Source organism: Rousettus aegyptiacus, unplaced genomic scaffold, assembly GCF_014176215.1.
Source record: "Rousettus aegyptiacus isolate mRouAeg1 unplaced genomic scaffold, mRouAeg1.p scaffold_m13_p_5, whole genome shotgun sequence".
Taxonomy (NCBI): Eukaryota; Metazoa; Chordata; class Mammalia; order Chiroptera; family Pteropodidae; genus Rousettus; species Rousettus aegyptiacus.
The window spans coordinates 25,118,501-25,124,043 of record NW_023416308.1 but is presented as its reverse complement, the minus strand read 5'-3'; the positions used below and the strand labels follow the sequence as shown (position 1 = coordinate 25,124,043).

The following is a 5,543-nucleotide window of genomic DNA, read 5'->3' as shown; positions in this document are numbered from 1 at the left end:
GTATCCCATATGCTCCTTAAATTATTTTTATAGTCTTGGCATCTTATCTCTTGGCATTCTGATTGAGTGTCCTTGGCTTGCCCATCCTCTAGATAGGGCATTTGATCCTTTTCTTTATTCACTGTTTATTCTTTGTTCATTCCATTTAATATACTTCTCATCTCGGATAATATGTTCATTTCAGACTGGGTCCCTTTCATAATTTCCATTTCTATTTTTATGTTTTTTATCTCTTTGTTGAAGTTCTCACTGAATTTATTTACACTTACCAAAAGTACATTGAGCATCTTTATAACCAGTGGCTTTATTTATTTATTTATAAATGATTAGATTTCTAAAGACAAATTAATCTTCTATAAGTTCTATACATACCAAGCTCTCCTTCTTCATTTAGCTTTGATTTACTTCTTGGAAGTTTTCATCTTCCTGACCATCCATTGTCTTTTAAACCTCTTGGCATTCTGTTTTTTTCTGGATTCCCCAACCATTATTTAAAAACTGGGCTACAGCCTTTTTCACTGGTAACTTCTTGTTGGCAAGAGACAGGAACTTATTTACAGTAGTCCTGTTGGTTCCTGGACCATATAAATAATTTTGTATGCAGGCTTTGGCTGCTTGTTGCCTTGAATCTCCGATTTTGATCTTTTAGCCTTAGAGCCAAGTAGCTTGCTTTTATTCTGGCCGATAGACTGTACTTTTTGTACTTCTTCATTAGCTTTCTTGGAGTTACTTCCTTTATCACATTCTTCATTTTTCTTCTGCAAATTAACTTCTTTTTATTTTCCTGGTGATTTCTTTATGCTATTAGCCTGTGAAGCTGTAGTTAACTTCTCTAGAATAGTGTCCGTTAGGAGTTTCCTTTTCTTTTGTTTGATGAACAGCTCCTCACATCGCTTCCTCTTCTCCTTCAGGAATGTTTTATCCCTGCGCTCCATCTCTCGAACTCACCGCTCCTCTTTTCTTGCTTCTGCCTGGGCACTGGTGAAAGTCAGCTCCTCCGCGGCCTCCTCGTCAAAGTCATCATCCTCTTCCTCGTCTTCCTTCAGCGGCTCAGCGGCAGTGCCACTGCTGGGCTGCCTGAGCAACAGGCCGAGCTCTGCCTCCTCCTCCTCCCGAGGTGGGCTGTCCCTCATTCACCATCGCTGATGCCGGGGCGCAGGATGCACACAGCCAGAGCTGCACCATGGCCCGTGCCGTGCTGGACCACCTCTATAACCAGTGTTTTGAACTCTGCATGTGTTAGATTACTTGACTGCATTATATTTGGATCTGTTCCGTTCTCTCATATGGTTTCAGTTTTTTTGTCTTTCCTTTTTGGCTGCCTTTCTGTGTCTGTTTCTATATACTAAGAGCTCCTAAGTCTCTCAGTCTTATTAGTGTGGGTTTGTGAAGTAGGTGTCCAGTGGCACAGTCTTCAGAGGCGTTCAGCTGCAGGCCAAGTTTAGCCCAAGCCTCTGCCCCTCTGGGGCCACCTGTTAAGATTCAGCACACAATCCACACACGCTGTGCTTATAGTTGCCTCAAAAGGCTGCACCAGAAACTGAGGCCAGCTGTCCCCCACCAGGGTGAGTTTCAGCAAGGAGCACCTGACTCACTGAGGGTATACCTAGATGTGACTTGGGTGAGGCCGCGAGTTTGGGGAGGTGGGGTTTCAGGGAACCCTGTGGGCAGAGCCACCTCTGTTATCCAGTTTGATGACATCACGGCTATGGCAGCGCTGTGTCCACTGCACTGGTAGTGAGGAGGGCTCAACAGGGAACAATGGATACTGCGAGTCTCGCCTAGGCCCTCACTCTGACAATATCTCCCTGCAAGTCCCTGGTGCCCTCTGCGTGCAGCCAAATCAGCACTGGTGCTCAGAGTGAGCAGGTCCATCACCGTGAAAATCCGCTTGTGGATGTGGCCCCTTTAAGAGGCTTCTGCTGCTGCTGCTGCTGCTGCTGCTGCCGCTGCCACAGCCTCCGTCTTACTCAGCTGCTAGAGACCAGACTGCCCGCATCCTTGCCCTGTCCTACCTTCTGGTTTTGCAGGGTGCTTTCTTGGAGTTCTCCGTAGATGTATGGCTTGTTCGTCAAGATCCCAGGCAATTTTTCCTTGCTGCTGCTCCTTGTTTCCATCACAACTTTGATTTGGTTGCCTCTATCATCCATGCCATTTGGGTTGCCCTTGGGGTTTTATGATTCTTTATTCGAAGTCTGAACAGTTGTTATTTTAAACTTCTTAAGATCTTATTAACAGTGGTTACAGGAAATTCAACCATCATTTCTACCATACAGAGAAAGTGCAGAGTACCCTCAGAGCACAAAGGAAGCACACCCAAACTTTTGTGTTAAAACTGAGAGGAAAAGTGTAGTGGGAACTTCTAAGCAGATCACCCAAAAGGATTTCCAACTTTAAAAAACAATTTATAAAGACATATTTACATACAAATGCATACATATTAAAATATACAATATAATAGTATATAAACTAGAAAAGTGTAAAGTGCTTTGATTGTCCAGAAAGAGGACAAAGGATTAATTTCAGACTTTGATAAGCATGTATATTGTAAATTCTACAGAATCTGCTCCCCTCAAAAAAAAAAAAAAATAGAAGATATAGGTCAGACTAGGAGAGGAGGAATAGATGAAACGATTTTTAAAGAAAATACTTAGCAAGATTAAAAAAAGGAAAAAATATATAAATCCAGTGGGATCAAAATAGATGGTAGATATAAACCCAAATATGTCAGTACTTATGCTGAGTTTAAATGGAATAAATGCTCCAGTTTAAAGACAAAGATTGTCAGACTAGGTTAAAAAAAGTAATTAAAAGAGCTATATTTTACATGATTTAGCAGTTAAAAGGATAAAAAAGGTTCCATGCAAAGAAAGCTTGTGATGCTGGCTTTACTTATTTGTATGACTTAATTTTTATTTTTTAAAATTAGCATAAAAACAAATGAAAACAAGAAACAAATAAAAAAGCATACAAGCTTTATTAAAAAGCATTACTGTATCTATAAAGAGGGTCAATTCTAAATAAATAGTTTAATTCACTGAGAAGACAAGTTCACAATTGTATGCAGCCTAAGAATACAGCCCTAAAATAACATAAAGCAAAATTAATAGAACCCAAGGAGAAACACATAAGTCTACAATCACAGTTGATTTTAACTTACTTCTTCAATAATTCATTGGAAAAGCAGAAAGGATATAGAAAATTTGAACACAATTACCTGAGTTGACTACATAGATATATATAAGTCTGTACCCAAGAACTGTACACACCATATTCTTTTTAAGCACACAGAGAATATTTAAGCACACATGGAGTATTATGGACCACCATGCAAGACTCGACAAATTTCAAAATACTGAAACCATACAAAGTATGTTTTATAACAATACAATTAAGCTAAAAATCAATTTAAAATATTCATAAAACTATTACTACCCAGCAATTCTACTCCTAGGTATATACCCAAGACAATCGAAAATATATTAATAATGTTCACGAAAACCTGTACAATAATGTTCACAGTAGCCTTTTTCATGATAGCCTTTGTTCAAACACAAATGTCCATCACCTAATGAACAGACAAACGAAATGCAGTTTACACACACAATGAAATATTACTCAGCCATAAACAGGAATGGAGCACTGATACATGCTACAACATGGATGAACCTTGAAAACATTAAGATGCCAAACACAAAAGGCCACATATTATACAATTCTATTAAATGAACAGAATAAACAAATCTATTCATACAGATAGTAGATTAGTGTTTCCCAGGGGCTGAGGGAGGGAAAAAGGGTTTCTTTCTGGAGCGATGTTCACGTTTTGGAATTAGATAGTGGCAATGGTTATACAACACTGTGAACACAACTAAAAAACACTGAAGGGTACACGTTAAAGGATAAATTTTATGTATATAAATTATCTCAATAAAATTTTTTAAGCGAAAGCAATTCAGAAATGTAATTCTAAACAATCCATGGGTCAAAAAACAAGTCCTAAAGAAATTAGAAAAATATTTAAGTCAGATAACAAAAATATAACACATGGTAGAGGGAAATTTATTATTTTAAATGCTTGTATGTAATACACGTAATTGACACAGCACTAGTATTCTCAATATATGTATTTACAGGAAATAGAAGATAGAGGTGACATGGGAAACTATACCATAGTGATGCAAATTCAGACTAAAGAAAATGATAGGGTAAACCAGCTGGATTCACTTATCAATAAACTGCAAGGGGAAAAAATCAGAGACAAGGAGAATAAAGGGGGAATTTACAGACCAAAGCAACTTAAAAGACATCAATCAATTGCTAGTGGGGACTTTATTTGGATTCTGATTTGAATGTACTATAAAAAGAAAAAAATCTAAACAGTGAATAAATATCAATGAAGAACAGCGGGAATAGGATAATCTTTTCAATAATCAGTACTAAATTAGATAGTCATATGGGGGGAAAAAATAAAACTTGACCTTTCAGATTATACACAAAAACCATTTTTAGGTAAATTGTAAATCTGTGAAAGCCAAACCTATAAAACTTTTAGAATATAGAAGAAAATTTTCATAATATTGAAGTAGGAATGAATACTTAAATAAGAAAGAAAACATGTTAGTCAGAGGAAAGATCTTAATTGGACTACATGGAAATCACAAACTTCCATGAAGTGTGAAACAACAGAATGGGAGAGTATGCATGCAGCACATGTAACTGACAAAGAATTAGTATGCTGAACATATGAAGAACTGAAATCATTAAGAAAAAGAAAAAACAATAGAAAAATGAGCAAAAGACTGGAACAGACATAAGACACTCAACTTCATTGAGACTTAGGAACAAGCAAATTAACAACACACAGATATTACACACCAACAACTTGGCAAAAAATGAGACTGATAACATCAAATATAGGTGAAAATTTGGGATATTAGCAACATATTTTTCATTCTGCCATGAAAATTCTTATGCTTTAGTAGGTCATTCTAAACTGTTTTTTTCCAGTAATTGCTTACTCTTTATAAGGGCAGTATAAATTGGTACGATCACTTTAGAAACCAGTTTGCTATTATTCTACAAAAGTTTAAGACGTGCATAATCTAAAATCCAGCAAGGACACTCCTAGGTGTAGTACCCTCCTCTCTAAGAGAACCTCACGGACATGTACAAGAATGTTCTTAGCAGGACTGTTAATGACAGCATTGAACTGTAAACAACTCAAATATCCATTAGCAGGAGAATGAATAAATATTTGCAGTATACTCATTAATGGTATCCTATATAGCAATTAAAATCGATGAATTCGATACATGCAATATCATGACTATAAAGAAACTTGCACAAAAATACATAACAACATCATTTCATTCATATAAAGGTCAAAAACAGGCAAAACTAAACTATGTCATTTAAAGATGTATAAATTACTAAGAAAACTAAAGAAAACCAAAGAAAGGATTATTATAAAAATAAATTTTGTGATTATTTCTGAGGGAAAGGAATAGGTTATGGTTGGAAAGGGATACATATACAGGAAG

The 5,543-nt window shown here is 36.6% G+C and overlaps 1 pseudogene; it reads right to left on the bottom strand.

Annotated features, from left to right (window-relative positions):
* Nucleotides 1-401: 401 nt before the first annotated feature.
* Nucleotides 402-1,185, bottom strand: LOC107498934 (annotated as a pseudogene).
* Between the last annotated feature and the right edge of the window lie 4,358 nt (nucleotides 1,186-5,543).